Source organism: Phycodurus eques, chromosome 15, assembly GCF_024500275.1.
Source record: "Phycodurus eques isolate BA_2022a chromosome 15, UOR_Pequ_1.1, whole genome shotgun sequence".
NCBI classification, from domain to species: domain Eukaryota; kingdom Metazoa; phylum Chordata; class Actinopteri; order Syngnathiformes; family Syngnathidae; genus Phycodurus; species Phycodurus eques.
The window spans coordinates 8063005-8079937 of record NC_084539.1 but is presented as its reverse complement, the minus strand read 5'-3'; the positions used below and the strand labels follow the sequence as shown (position 1 = coordinate 8079937).

At 39.4% G+C, this 16933-nt stretch overlaps 1 protein-coding gene across 1 annotated transcript in view; it reads left to right on the top strand.

The window, feature by feature from the left end:
• Nucleotides 1-2551: 2551 nt before the first annotated feature.
• brinp1 (bone morphogenetic protein/retinoic acid inducible neural-specific 1) overlaps nt 2552-16933 on the top strand; it is a 173471-nt gene continuing 159089 nt past the window's right edge. Inside the window, exon 1 of the mRNA XM_061699284.1 lies at nt 2552-2903. The gene's annotated coding sequence lies outside the window, so the exon portion shown is untranslated. The remainder of the gene's footprint in view (nt 2904-16933) is intronic.

The window sequence follows — 16933 nt, the reverse complement described above, 5'->3', positions numbered from 1 at the left end:
TGACATGGAAAAAGTATCGAACACGCCAACTGGTATTTATTTAATACTTTGTACAAAAGCCTTCGCTTGCAATGACAGGTTCAAGATGCCTCCTGTATGGAGAAACTAGTCGCATGCATTGCTCTGGTGCGATTTTGGCCCATTCCTCCACACAAGCAGTCTTCAAATCTTGAAGGTTCCGTGCGCTTCTTTTATTGACCTTGAGTTTCAGTTCTTTCCATAGATTTTCGATTGGATTCAAGTAAGGTGATTGGCTCGGCCATTCTAGCAGCTTTATTTTTTTCTTTGAAACCAATTGAGAGTTTCCTTGGCAGTATGTCAGGGCACATACAAACCAACAACCATTCGCACTCATATTCACACCTGCGGGCAATTTAGAGTTGTCAATTAACCGAGCATGCATGTTTTTGGGATGTGGGAGGAAACCGGAGCACCCGGAGAAAACCCACACAAGCACGGGGAGAACATACAAACTCCACACAGGCGAGGCCAGTCTTCCATTATAGCCGTTAGTCAAGCAAATTAATCAAATATTCTTAAGGCCTATATTAGCTGAAGTGCATTTTTTAATTTTGTGTGTGTTAAAATTAGTTTTCAAAGAGGATATGGCCATATTTAAGCTTCTTAGTTGGTGGAAAAAAACACCAGGGACCAAACCAACCTCCAACCGCCCAAGGTAATTATTAGACCAGACTGCCATTAATTTTTAATTACCCCAATTTGGAGGCTGCTCTATCACCAAATAACACATTGCTCTCTAACCGCCCCCCCCCCCCAAATAAAATAAAAATAAAAAATAAATATTGATTTTTGAAAGATATATGAACCAAGAAACGGTAGTTAAGCGCTTCATTCAGGTATACTTAATCTTGTGGTTTGTGGGCTCAGCAACACTCAAGTTGACTTCAGCAAAAAGGACAGCAACCACTATCTTTTTCTTCACTCCCTCTTGACTTTCTTCCTACTCACTGCGTGGCTTGTTAAAGCGTGTCATGTTCAGACGTTCTCGCTCGCGTTGCTGCAAAAGTCCAACACAGCTCACGCGTGTCACAGGAGTGTGACTCCGACCCTCCTCCTCAACATCTCACACCTTCTGCTTTCTGGATCTCTAATTAGTGATCCAAACAGTGCTACCTCTGTAGTCTTGAAATTTGTGGAGTTGGACCAAAATGTTCAGCAAAAAGGATGACTTGAACATAAAAAAGTTTGGATGTGGAACCATCACAAATAGTGGCATATAGTAGAAGTGCACCTCACGAGACATCATTTCAGCCTGCATCAAAGGAATCTGGATGTGTGAGTCATTGTTTTTCAATTTCAATTTCTTGCAAAGCTTTGATTAGAACATTCTGTGACTGGTGCGATGCATTTAAGTTCATGTGCTTGTGCTGTTTGACGGGAAGGAGTACAGAGTGCAGATGTAGACTGTTAACAATTACCATCTCAGGCTGACAAGCTTTACAGAATTCTCAGCTGGGCCCGTACAATTTTTTTTTTTTTTTGTGAACAAAAAACTTTAATTTGAATCATCTGTGATGTGTTGTCATGCGTTTGAGTCCATCTGCTTCTGGAAGGACTCTCAGATCGTCTTTTTGAATGTGAATCTGTTTGTGCTGTTTGACAAGAAGAACCATGAGTGAAGCACTAGACCCTGACGTTAGCTTCTCACCCTTGCTAGCTAACTGACTTAATAGTAGTCTTAGGCACAGCCTTTATCGAGCTGATTTTTGCAAACAAAAGACTTTTATGTTGATCTTCTGTGAGTCGCATTCGCATCTGTTTGTGCTGCCTGACAAGAGGAAGCGCTGAGTGGACATGTAGACTACTATGTTAGCTTGTTGCAATAGCGAGTGGCTAACCTTATAGAAATCTCAGTCAGAGTGTTTAGTGACCAATTATTGTTATTTTTTTTACTCCATCTGTTTGAGCTTTTTGACAAGAGGGCGCACCGAGTGAAGATGTAGACTGCTACGGTCAACTTTCCGTGTTAGCTGCAAGCTAGTTAGCCTGATAGGACTTTGATTGGCATTTAGAATCCATCTGTTTGTGCTCTTTGACAAAAAAGAACACAGAATAAAGATGTAACTAACCATCCGATTGGTCAGCAGCCAAATGGACATCACTGCTGATCAAAAGGTATTCTTAGGTGTTATTATGTGTGGGTGATATGTTTTTAAATTATATTGTTTAATTTTTTTTTTTTAAATTTTAAACCTCTGTGACATAGTTAAAAATGGACTGGCCAACCTATTTTTAACACTTTTACATTCCACAGATTATTCCAAATATAATTGATATCAATGATATTTTTTTTTGGTCCATCTTTAGTATATATATATATATATATATATATATATATATAAGGTTCTTGTCCTCATCCACCATAAGCACACAACCATCCCCTCGGTTACCTCATCCGGCCCGCACCCCCCACGCCCCATCCTCCTTTGCCGTCTGCATGGACACTCCCCCTTTTTTCTCGCATCACAACCTCCTCTCCCTCCCTCCCACCCTCCACCTCACACGCACATGCACACACACGCACACGCCTTCTCCAACCGCAAAGCCCGCCGCTGTGTGACAGGAACGACAGAGAGACCCAGCGAGTCCCACACACGCGCACTCAGAGAGCGCCTTCCTGACGGACTTTCTTCTCGTTCCTCTCATCCTGTGTGCACTGTAGCGATCGAGCCTGGATTTCCTCCCCCCGAGCATGAAAAGGATTGCCAGGATTGCCAAATTAGCCGCAATCCAGCAGCAGCAGCAGCAACAACAGCAACAGCAGCAGCAGAAGCAGCAGCAGAAGAAGCATCGCCGTCGCCGAGCACCGGATGCTCCAGCAGAAGTTGTTGGCTGCGCAAGTCACACGGGGGCCGAGACTCGGAGGGGAGCGTCTGATTAAGGTGAGTGCTGCGGGCGCGTGTGTGCGTGCGCGCTCCCTGTATGCAAGCCTATTTCCCTGGTCAACATTGTTGTTGTGGAGTACATTGAGTGTTGATGTTTGAGACATTTTATGCAAATGACTTGATTGCATCCAGGATGGATTTCCATTCCCCACACGTGTGCCACATCTCTATTATTGGATATGGAACAAGTATGCTTCCTGTAAACCATGGTGAAATCATATCTGCTGGTTGTGTGTGTGTTATATTAAAAATATACAGGTATATATATATATATATATATAAATATATATATATACATACGCACACACACATATATACGTGTGTGTGTCAGCAATAGAGTCTAAATGGTACATTCTGGTGTGTGTATAATCTTGTGTGAGTGAGCACCAAGTTTCAAAACGTCTCAGCATGTACTCAAAACAGAACAAGGACATTTCTTATCAATACACAGTCCTAGTTCAGGATGATTGTTAAAGGTCTGGGGTTTTTCCATTTAAAAAGAAAAAAAGAAAAAAAAAATCCATCTAAAAATGAAAAACGAAATCTTTTTTTTTTTTTTTTTTTAAATGATAAACAAAACAAAACAACACAGCGGAGCTATAACCTGGTGTATCATCAGAAAGTTGTCTCACTCAAAAGTTTACCTTAAGTGTGCTGTTCCACCAGCTCACTGCGAGGGGAGCTCATGCTCTTTTCCACTAAAGGTGTCTTCTGGCCCAAGGCGAGATGGATGCTAATGATCCCCCGATATCAACTAGAATCGGGTTCTGTTGGGAAAAATGGGTCCCCGGAGCGATTCCCCCCACATCCGCCCCGCTTCCTTTTCGTGTCACATGAGACGGCATTATATTTACAGGAGAGTAAATACATCCTGTGATTGTTTGGCCTCTTTCCATCTGAAAACACTCAGCCTGACAGTCGCAATGCCTTGTTCGATTTGGTGGCCTTTTCAATTGCAAACTGCCATAATTGTGTTCACAAGTATTCCAACATCATGAAAATACCAGCAATAGCTTGAGGCTGTATTTGTGTCATGGCTTTTAGATGACCCAATGTAGATTGTGTTTCTTTCAAGGAATGTTGTCAGTGCTGGTCAATGGAAATTTTGCAGCAGGGTGTGCAAATTCAAGCTTAAAACTAAATATAAATTAAAGCTGTGAGTGCCGATGATCGGTCCCTCGTGGCTCCTTTTTCCTGGCAAAACCTTGAAATTATCATCACATTTTGACGCTGATTTGGGCAACTCCCTTATTGGAGTCAATCAAAGTAGGTGCCTCAAATTCGCTCGAAATGGCTGCTTCAAACCAAAATGGCCAACTTTGCTTCCTGTTGAATATCAGGCATTGGGTCCTTGAGACTTTCTTGTGCGTAAACATATCTAATGGACTTCATGTCGACATGTGAAGCTGGCTTCCGGGCTAATTAAAACCAAAATAAATATCACTTGCCATTGAAGAAGTTGACGTGGATCTTCTCTGCGTGGCGTCTCTCAGCTTACACACTAGTTCTAATCAATATATGACCATGTGGCAGCGACTTATTTAAGTTATGGGGATTCTACAAAATGAAGATCAAACTTTCAGGCCACACTTAACCCTCATTAAATGAACAAATTATTTAGTCGGAATTTGGTGAAGTACGAGCTCTGGAATTCTCCCAAAATGGCTGCTTTAAACTAACTATTCAATTATTGGCATAGATCAGTGAACTGCTTTTTTTAGGCAAATCCTCGAAATGATGGTCAAATTTTGACGTCATGCTACGCTCACATTAGATCGCATTGGTAAATAAGCTTCATAATTTATTGTCCGCCATGCCTACTTCCAATTGGGGATCATTTGGCTGAATTACCTAGTACATTGGATCTTGAGCATTTTTGTGCCCACTGGTCTATTTCCAGTGGGCACTAGTACTAAGTGAGTTTCTTAGTTATTTATATATATATATATATATATATATATATATATATTTCTTTTTTTTTTTTTTTTTTAAATATTGATGAGCTTTCTGAGATTTGAGCCCTCCCAGAGGGTAATTTTTCTTTGATTTATAACAACGACGGTGATTTATAACAACACCACCAAGAATCTCTTTGCCCTGGCTTGTGCTCATGCCCTCATGTCTCTTGGTGGTGGACAGGGGTAAAAGGTGAACTGTTTGCAGCTGCATTGGACCAGAAGGCTGCCGTCGTCCCGAGAGGCTCTGACAAAAAATTGGAGGCAAAACAACAGGGTCACATAATGACATGCAACAACTGAAAAAAAGCTGCTGAGTCAAAGAAGCCATGTCACCTAGAGTTAAGCCCTGCATTACTCATACCCTGGCCTAATTTTGATCTTTCTTTAGATGGAAAAAATAGTACCTTCAAAGACTGCGTTTTGACAGATTCATTGAATAATTATAGCTATTTTCCTTATTAATGAATAGTAGGGGCGACTGGTTAGCACATCTAACTCACAGTTTTGAGGAACGGGGTTCAAATCCCAGCCCCGCCTGTGTTGAGTTTGCATGTTCTCCCCGTGCCTGCGTGGGTTTTCTCTGGGTACTTCGGTTTCCTCCCACATCCAAAAAACATGCGTGGTAGGTTGATTGAAGACTCTAAATTGCCCGTAGGTGTGAATGTGAGTGTGAATGGTTTTTTTGTTTGTGTGTGCCCTGCGATTGGCTGGCAACCAGTTCAGGGTGTACCCCGCATCTCGGTTGCTGAGATAGGCTCCAGCACGCCCGCGACCCTAGTGAGGATAAGCGGTACAGAAAAAGGATGGATGGATGGATGAATAGTAGGACATTGCATATTTGCTGTGGGTAGAACACAGGTCATAGTTGGCATAAAGTCTCTCTTTAAATTGTATTTTTTTTGTCATAGGCCAAACAATTCACCATTTTAAGGACATTCCCATACATAAAAACCTTTTGTAGGTGTGTTCATCCTTTAAAGTGAGAATACGTTTGGCAGCTCAAGAATCCACTTTCACTTTGCAATGTGAGATTTGGTGGGCTTGTCTATCATGAGTAGAGTCACAAAGAAGTGTGAAGAATCCATACCCCAAAAAGATGCAGGAAGTCTGCCATTTTGGCTTGAAGTGTCCTTCAGAGACAGACTTGTCCTGCAGGTTTTGGCCGATTGCCACCAAGTTTGAAATAGGTGCATTACACAGATTGGTGATGCTAATTTCCAAAGTTTTTGACATTGTGAGGGGGAAGTTTGGTAATGCACCACAAAGACTTAAAAGACACAAGTTGCATTTTTGCCTGACTCGGTTATATTTGAGTCTTTTTTGGCCTTTTTCAGAGGCCAGCAATATTACAAAAGAAAAAAAAAATCTCAAAATGAGAATAAATATTTTTGTAGTTCTTTGGATAAAAATAATAAACTTGATTTTCAACGGACCGTGATGACAACTTTGCCAGAGGCTCTTAAAGTTCAATGTACAATAAAAGCACATCTATTAGGGGCAGCATATTCAATGGGGGGGGGGGGGGCGTTTATTTGTACAATTATGAGAAAATGTAGCAGTGATTCATATTTAAGCTATTTCATATACTGTATAAACATAATAAGTAAAATATGCATGATAGAGGCAAGGAGTTTAAGTGGGAGGTAAAATTTTAAATATATAATTTTTCATCTTTACGTTTATCATTTTTGAACTTGTATTTGAAAAAGTATTACTATTTATTTATTTTAATTCGACAGCAGCAATAGTTTTGATTATCGCTAACAAAAATTTGCGTTGGTTCTCGTGTTGTGACCCGCCAGACGATTTGAGACATAAAAACCTCACTTGAACAAAAAATTTGGCGAGCGTACGAATAATTTTAGGGCGTGAAAAATCTCAGTCTGGTAGTTAATTGCAGCTATGCACGCTATTCAACTAAAAAGGCTGTTTGAAAACTGAAGTTTGTGCCGAGCCTTTTGGGACCCCAGGCAGGCGCAGGAAATGATCACAATAGAGATGTTTTATTTTTATAAATTTTTTAAACTTCCACGGCGCACAATTACTCCTCTGAAGAATTGGATATGGTCCCTCTCTCTCTTTCACTTTCTGCAGCTACATCCTTGTTCATTTTCCCTTCAAAGTAGGCAACGTGTCTTACAGAGCAGCATTTGCATTCGTTACAGCTGCCCCCAAAACCCTAAATGAACAGTGAACTTGCAATAGAAATAGTTGCACTTTGTTACGATTTCCTACAAAGGACATCGATTCTAAAGCCTTTTTTCTTATATATACATGAGCAGTGGCAGTTCATGTTTGAATGGCGAACCTGTTCGAGACCCCCCCCCCCACCCCCCTTTGGCTACGAATTAAGTGTTTATTGTGAACATACTGTAGGTGTTGTTTGTTGTTACCCTGTAGTAGTATTATTATTTGTGTGTGTGTGTGTGTGTGTGTTTGTCATTCCCTCGTAGTGGTAGTAGTTGTCTGTGTGTTTTACATGTGTTGTGTGTCATTTTGTTTGCACTGTGTGCATTCTGTTTAGTGACCACCTTGTTTGTTTTTACAGCACGGTAGAAAACAGGTACAAAAAATAACAGCATTTGTGGATCACATCCATTCTGGTCACATGCTCACTCAGCAATAGAAAATCAGACAAAATAATTTCATACTCTTCCTACAAGAAAAAAATTACAAAGTGAAAATCAACACCTTACAGAAGAATATGCAATAAATCTGACGGGCCTACTTAGGAACCAACCCAAAAAGAACAGTGTTCCTGCTACAACAGTTAAGATGCACTACTTTTGAGCACAATAATAAATCAGGAAAATTTCTCGCAAACTAACTTCAATGTAACAAAAACAAACAAACACTACAACCATACAAGATTCAAATGGCAAACTTACTAAATCGCCAAAAGATATTAATGATATATTCCACAACAACTACAGTATCTTATATTCATCTCATAATAAGCCTGATTAACTTCAGAAAGTAAAGAGTTTTTAGACGCCCCATTAACCCTCGTGGAATTGCATAAGGCCTTAAACTATATGCCAACAGGGAGAGCTTCAGGCAATGATGGATTTCCCACAGAGTTTTAAAAAAAAAGTTCTGGTCTATACTAGAACCACTATTTTTTGGCTTTAACCCAACCGACTAGAAAACATTTCTCCTGTCGATAATACATTGTGACCAACAGGTTTTATTTAAGGACAAATTTGGTTTCGGTGATTCATATGTTCACTGGATCGCAACATTATACAACTCACCCAAAGCAACTGTCACCACAAATGGGGTCACATCACAATGTTTCACTTTACAAAGAGAAACTAGACAAGGTTGCCCACTCTCACTCCTGCTATTCGCACTATTTATTGAATCACTGGCAATAGCGATACAGCAGAACACTAGTATTAAAGGTATCTGCACTCCTGTGTCGGAACACAAAATGATATCCTTCATTTACAATAACCCAAGTCATCACTTGAAACAGTTGTTAACCTCATTAAGACATCCATCCATCCATCCATTTTCTGAGCCGCTTCTCCTCACTAGAGTCGCGGGCGTGCTGGAGCCTATCCCAGCTGTCATCGGGCAGGAGGCGGGGTACACCCTGAACTGGTTGCCAGCCAATCGCAGGGCACATAGAAACAAACAACCATCCGTACTCACATTCACACCTATGGGCAATTTAGAGTCTCCAATTAATGCATGTTTTTGGGATGTGGGAGGAAACCGGAGTGCCCGGAGAAAACCCACGCTGGCACGGGGAGAACATGCAAACTCCGCACAGGCGGGGCTGGGGATTGAACCCGGGTCCTCAGAACTGTGAGGCTGACGCTCTAATCAGTCGCCAACCGTGCCGCCCTCATTAAGACATTTTCACAATTATCAGAATATGCTATCAATTGGTTAAAATCAACAATACTCCCAATAACGACTAACTCATGGAATCCTGCGGACCAAAATTCAAACTTTCCTATTCCGACAGGGAATATAAAATATCTAGGCATTAATATCTGAGCAAAACCAACAGCGTTAAATAATGTAAATCACGTACCTTTACTAGAAATTTCTTTTGATGATTTAAAACGTTGGAACAGCCTATCTCACTTTTAGGATGTATAGTTATGGTAAAAATGAAAATGTTACCTCAAAATAGCTATTTATTTTCAGTGATCCATTCAGACCCACGTTAAAAAGGTTCCAAATGCTAAATGCTAATGCCATTTTAAATTTTTATTCTAAAAATAAGAAAAATTAGAATTAGCCTATCTACCATTCAGAAAGGTAAAACAGAATGGGGACTTGATGCACCCAAATTCAAACACTATTTCTTAGCTAGCCAAATAAAGTACTTCATTAAGTGGTTACAACCAAATGTTGAACAACAATCTTGGCTGAAACTCGAACAGATAGACTGCAATAGCACCAAACTTTCAGACCTCCCATTTAGCACAAGTTTCAAACGCCACAATTGTTTTAATAATCCGATTATTGCAGCCACTTCATCATCTTGGTGGAAAGGTCTAGAAACCACACAATCTCAGTCAGCACCATGTTATTCCTCCCCAATCTGGCACAGTCCCGATATTGCGATTAACAAAATACTTCTTTTTCTGCAGCACATAGGTGGAAGTGACGATCACTTATCACTTATTCCAAAATAATGTATTCATATCATGTGAAAGCTCGTTCCAAGAATTGCAAATTAGAGGTAGTAACTTCCTTTGATACTATTAAGTAAGAATAACAATCCTAAAAAAATTCTCAACGCACGTGAATACTTTAGAAATACCCGTTTTTGTTCAGAAAATACTGTAGTGAACTACTCCCACAAAACAATAAACTCCTTATTCTCTAACTCATTACTAAACAATAAAGTACAAATTCAATACAATTACCAATCGCAAAATGGGGAAAAGACCTCTCAGTGTCTACTGAAAATGATTACTGATTACTGATAAATACATTCTCATTGAATAATTTTTTTAATTACAGCAAATACAGTTCAAAGTACTCCATAGATCACACATTACGCAATAGAGTATGCATAAAATGGGCTAATCAAAATCAAACATATGCACTCACTGAAGTGACAATGCTCCAGAAACATATTTTCATGCTCTTTGGCATTCTAGCCCTGTACAGCGCTGCTGGTCACTAATTACACAGAAACTGCCATCTTTTTTGGAAGCAAAGTTAATGATTATTTGCTAAAAACAATAAAGTTCATCAGTTTGAACATTAAATATATTGTCTTTGGAGTGTATTCAATTAAATATAGGTTGAAGATGATTTGCAAATGATTGTATTCTGTTTTTATTTATGTTTAGCACAACGTCCCAACTTCATTGAAATTGGGGTTGTAAGATGAACTCACAGGTTCGCGCCCCAGCAATGCCGAACTGTGCTACCGCACATTTCGCACATGCCAGGTACAGCCACTGTGCGTGTCTTGAGTTGTGTATTGCCATTTACAGTGGACATCAATTCAAAAGCTGTTTTCTTCTATATACTGTACATGAGTCTTGATGCTAAAAATTGCATATCATTCATTACAGTGGACAGGATTTCAAAAGCCGTATTATTGTATATGCAAGAGTCTTGATGTCAAAGATCAGCATCCGTCGCGATAATGGATGCAAAATGTGTGCAATGCGTTTAACAGTACAATATCCAAATATACATGTACAGTATGTGATTATGTGAACACGTTAAACTTAAACGTTAAAAACATGAAGTATTGCATAGTATTGTGAAACTCCATTTTTTTTATTGGGCAAAACTAGCCAAACAATCAAGAGGAATGATAATGCTTATTCAATTAATGGAAATGCAACGCCTTCTAGACTTGATCATTATCCAGTTGAATTTTATAATCCCAAACTAGTCTAATTGGCTGCTCCATTTACCTGATATGGGCCACAAGACTTTGGGTATTAGGTTAAACCTTCGCTTATTAATTATATGATTGGATATACCCTATTTATACAGTATATAGCCCTTAGTTGCAATCACAATTTCAAATGTAGAAAGATTTAGGAGGTTGTAATTTGGCTTTGATTATACGAGTGGTTCACTGATATCAACTCACTTGCCAATTAATTAGGGATGTAAAAATAATGCCATTAATCCTGCCTTCATGAGGCTTTTAATCATTTTTTCCCTTGAATGAAATGTTTCCAGAAAGGTGTGTGGTTATTTTAATTCTTACTTTGGGAACTGTAATTAGCTGGTGAGCTTGAACTGAATTATCTGAAATACAGATGCTGATCTACTACTTGTTCTCAAGATAAATATCCGGATTTTCACAGAAATCACTCTTCTAAGCTTTAAGTATCTTCGTATTAATGTTTCACATAATCTCTCATAACGCCTCACAGAAAACGAAACCAAACACTATGCTGTTGTTAAATTAAAAATGAGATTTCCAGAAATGGAGAACCAAAATGGTTTTGGTGCGCCATAGTTAATCATTATCTGTCACAGCTCGTCCACAGGTGAGCCCAAACGAACGACTTGGGAGACAGAAATGAGAATGGGAGAGGATTTATTGTCAGCCTCAAGAGGCGCTGATGTTTGCAGGTGACGAGAGAGGAAGAGGCTGTAATCAAGTCAGCTCTCCCTTCGAGGACAAAGTCACTATATGGTGTGATACTGTATGCCTCGTAAGGAATTGAGTGTTATGATCCAGTATTATTCATTGACAGATTGATAGATAAAACCTTTCCAACTGTAGCTATACTGTATAGTAATTCATTAGATTGGGATATATTTGTCCTTTAGGCTCCTACTTATTATTCGGACGAGGGCGGATATGACAATACGATATTATTGCAATATTTTGTCCATCCTGATATCCTCACTCTTTGGCAAGTAACTTTAACGACGATAAATGCATTAAAACCTATGGAGGTTCACACTACAGTTCACACTATACTGTGTGTATGTGGCACATAGGCACCCCCATACTGCCACCACATTGACAGCTTCACTGAGCACTTCATGGAACACGAGTGTTTGTCGTTTACTCGAAGCATGTTGAGAGAGGCCGCAGTTAAAAATCTGCCACAGCGTAAATGAAATGACAATGAAATCCGTCATTTACGTGAGCAGCTCTCTCAATGGGGGTCCCATTAGCACATCTGGAGGTGAACTTTAGAGCTTAGTAACCACATCCAACCTGTGGGGAACATTGACTGGATAGCAATTAATGCACATTTGTGGTCAGCGGATGTTACTTCCTGGGCTGTTGCTATGGTTGCACCGGCCACACTTACCACACATCGCTACATTAATTTCAATGTTATCATTCAATGTAAATCTGCCTATTAAGCATTAGTAATGCGGAAAAAGATCGACTTTAACATCTTGGATCCACTGATGTACTTTTTCATTATTTTGCATGTAAATGAAAATGCTTGTGTTTACAAGGCAAACATCACCTGAGGGCTCTGGCATTACTGCACTTAAACAAGACTTGCCTCAGGGTGAGGAATGTTATTAAAAGCTAAACAAAAAACTAAATAAATAATAGTTGTTTTATTTATTCTCGCTGATTTACCCACTCTTATACCTTAACTAAACTTGTAAAAACATCTCATGTTGAAGAAAACATTTGAGGACTAATTTGGTTTTCTGATATCAGCTGGAAAAAAAAAACAGCTGACACAATTGATACTATTCTTCAGTGGGTGAAGAACAGATTGTTGCATTATTGTCAAATTACAATTCAAAAATACTGACATCACTAACAGAATACCTTTTAAACACTCTATCTAAATATTGCTAATACAACAGTTTAGACATAGAGTATAACATGCTTTCATTTCAGAAATAGCAGATAGAAATCTGCTTTGTATCTGCAATCCGTTGTTAAGGTAGAACAATTAGGAGTTTAACCAAAACATGAAAAATATGCCTCTAAAGTAAAACAAATAAAATAAATTGGTGTTCAAACTATCAGTAATGCATGACGGTCAATAAATCTAAAGACAAGCAAATTAACCAAAGTTTTGACATACAACACATTCCTAATTTCAGCAATACTAATAAAAAGATGCAGTGTCTGTAGCCACAGTCAAAGGGTGAGTAGTTTTATGTAAAAAAAAATAATATATATATATATAAAAATGTGTATATATATATATATATATATATATATCGTATTTTCACGACCATAAGGTGCACCGTATTAAAAGGTGCAGTCTCAGTTATGGGGTCTATTTCTGTATTCAACACATACATAAGGCGCACCGTATTATTGGGCGCAGGCATGGTAAAACATACGCTAGCTTAAAACATATGGTAGCATGCATGCACGCTAAAACAATGTTTTTAAAAAGGCAGCGGGAGCAAAACTGAGTTCGGTTGTACTTTATTGAAGTATTTAATGTACTCACGTTATTTTTTGATCAAACCTCATCCACAAATCCATCAAAGTCCTCATCTCATGTATCCGGAACGAATAGTTGGGCAAGTTCTCCATCAAACATGCCAAGTTCCCTCTCGTCATTGTCGGAGTCAGTCTCGTTGCCGTGCGGCTCCTCAGAAATGATGTCGGCTTTCGCGAAAGCTCGGACAACAGTCAAAGCAGATACCTTAGCCCAGGCATCCACAATCCATTCACATATGGTGGCGTAACTCACCCGGCGCTTCGTCTTCTTGATTTGGTGAAGCTCGTTTTCCTGCTTCCTCCATTTGCGAACCATGGATTCGTTGATCTTGAATTCTCTTGAATTTGATTCCCATGTTCCTCCGCGTAACTGATAGCTTGCAGTTTAAACTGTGCTTCGTAAGCGTGTCTCTTCGTAGGTGCCATTTTCGGGGGTTCTTAGCCAAACCGATGTTGTTTTGCACAATGCACATACCGGCGCCATATACCTACTGGGGCGTGCCTTTAGCGTCCTCTTTCATGCGCACCCCTCCCCCCTTTAACGTCCGCATGCTGTCCTCAGTCACGTCCGCCTTTCCTCTATGTAAGCTGCGCGTCGGCGGGAAATGCTCCCAGTCAGTCAAGCAGAGCGCTCATCAAAGTCACAACAACATTTACAGATTTTGGAACTCGATGCACACATAAGGTGTGCCGCATTATAAGGCACCCCATCCATTTTGGAGAAAATTTAAGACTTTTAAGTGCGCCTTATGGTGGTGAAAATACGGTATGTATGTGTATATATATATATATATATATATATTTAACATATTTGTAATATTTGTAACATATACTTACAATATACTGTAAAATATAGTATGAGTGGTGAATTGGTAGTGACCGTGTTTGCCACAAAGTTCAAAGTTCTGGGTTCAAATCTCAGCTCTAGCGTTCCAAGAGTGCATGTTGGGTCTTCCTCCCACATTCCAAAAACATGCTTGTTAGGTTAATTGAAGACTAAATTGACAAGAGGTGTCAGTGTGAAGGCTTATTTGTCTATGCACCATGCGATTGGCTGGAAATGAGTCCAAAGTGTACCCTGCCTCTCGCCCAAAATCAGATGGGATTGACTCCAGCTCACACATGACCCTAATGAGGACAAGGAAAATGTGTTCCATCTACATAATTTAAAACTGAAAAAAAAGTTGTTTTACTTACAGGAATGAGAGTGAGGTCAGCTGTCAGCATGTTTCTGCATAAAAAAGGATCCGGCATTGAATATTTAGCTACGGAACTTGAGGCTGAAGCAGGAGAAACGCAATGAATTAAAAATATGGTGCGGCAAATTTATGACACAGGTTTAGGACTTAATCCAAGATTTTAAACACATTTTTAAGTCTCACTGAGCCCTTAATTTTGAAACGGCCCCCTGCTGAACTCCCTTTTCTGACCATGAAGATCTTCTGCGCCAAGGTTAGAGTGTCAAACTGGGAATATGATTTGAGACGGCTGCTCATTCTCAGTTGTGTTTTTTTTTTTTCACTTGCACTCAGGGAGTTGCAAGTGTTAATGTCATGTATTCCGTATTACCAATGTGTGTTGTTGTGATTTGATCATTTGTACCAGAAATTGCAGTCATCTTTTGGTTCCGGGTCTTGATACTAGAGCTAGTGGCAACTGAGTGCTGTGTTCTGGATAAAGTGACACAAAAATAGCCGTCAAAATGGTTAAAATGCAGAGTCATGCATTTGCACAGGCTCTTAGGGAAGTGCGAAAAAAAAACAACTCTTGAATAAATGAACATGTTTCTACAAAAGCTCAGAGCACGGCTACTGTTGGCTCAGCTATTCGAGACTTTCAAAGTATGAAGAAGATGAAGTATACATTATCATGCAAATGTCAGCTGTACTTGACTGCTTGCCTTGGTTCCACTTCAAAGTACAATAAACCCCTGAAATTCGCAAAGGATAGGGACCAAACCCTGCTGTGAATAGCAACAAAAAAAGCCTCCAGTGATTGACCCTCCTCCCCAAAAATGCAAAAATAAATAGTTTAAATTGAAAATATAGCACAAACTATAATCTCCCAAAGACGTTGTCATTTCACAATATTACCCTTAAGAATAAATGGATTATATTTTGATTTTGAAAAAATGCACTGTGTAGAAGTGCATTTTTGTGCGAGTGTAGAAGTACCAGTTCTCAAGCAATAACGAAATCCCTGTCATTTGTTAGCTTGAGCTTTTTGATGGCCACTCAGCAGAGCGAAAACATACAAATGCGGCAAAGACTCTCCATAACTTTCACTAACAACCCAGGCTAAACGTGGCTACTCCCTGATATGCAAAGATCTCAGAACAGTCGAAATATATCACATGCACATACTTCGTTTTTAACACCAATTTTCCTTTTAGCTAGAGCCTTGGCGGCATCCTGTGGCATTTTAGGACATTGCAGAAAGAGCAAAAATAAGAATAGATTACATTTTCAGCAAATAGCTAAGGATGGGTTCCCAGGGGGAAAAAAACGCAAATAAGTGAATTTGTGAATAGCGAGCCACGAAAAGGGGCGGTTCACTGCAGTACAACATGAAACCCACACCACATTGAAGGCATCACAGCGGAACAATGAAGGAAAGCTCGAGTCTACTGTAATTTTTTTCTCAGTCAGGAGACATATTTTTCAGGCACGGTGCAGTAAAGTGGAGACTTTGGCATACAATACTGAAATTTCCAGAGCTAATCTAAGCTATCGAACAGAGGAGCTAATTTACATAATGCCACCTACCATGTCCAAGACAAATGCTAAGCAGCGCGAAAGTGTCTACACAGATTAGCATTAGCTAACAGTTGTTGACATGGGAGCAGAGAATATTTGTTTGGCGATGTGTCCGCTGCATGCGCCACATATACTGATCCACTACACTAATAGACGAGCGTAATTTGGTGGCTTGATGATGAAGTGTTGCTGAAAATACAAGCCATACTTTTAGTCTTTATGGCAACTAATTTTTCCTTCTTCACACTCTGAGCTGCCACAGCGTCTCATTTACATGACATACATATGACCAACCCCTTAAAACAGTTCAGTAAGTCTAAAACAATTAAATACATAATTGTAAGATGTGGCTGTGGTCCTTGGTGTGTTTTGACAAAAGCATATCACAGACATGTTACCTGAAACTGTTTGAAATTTTAAAAATGGATACGTCTTCTTTAAATCGCAATCAATTCATCAATTCATTTTTTGATTGACTTGACAAATTAAGGATATTTAGTCAATTGCTCATTCATACTGAATAGCAAGTACAACCATGATGTGTTAGGCACAATCCATCCATCCTTTTTCTATAGTGCTTATCCTCGTGAAGGTCACAGCAGGTAAGCTGGAGCCATGCCAGCTGACCTTCGGCAAGAGGTGAGGTACATCTTGTATTGGCTGCCAACCAATCACAGGGCACATATAGTCAAAGAACCGATTTTCACATTCAGATTCACACCTATGGACATGAGCATCTTCAGAAAACATGCTGCATATAATGAAATTTCATTTGGGACGCATAACGGTTAAGACATTTTGACATTAAAAATGTGAAAAATATCAGAATTCTTTTTTTCTTGGAAACAAATAGGCTATTACCTTTTGAATGATAACAACTGCCAATTATTCAAACACTCATATCTGTAAAATTAATAGATTTTCAAAATG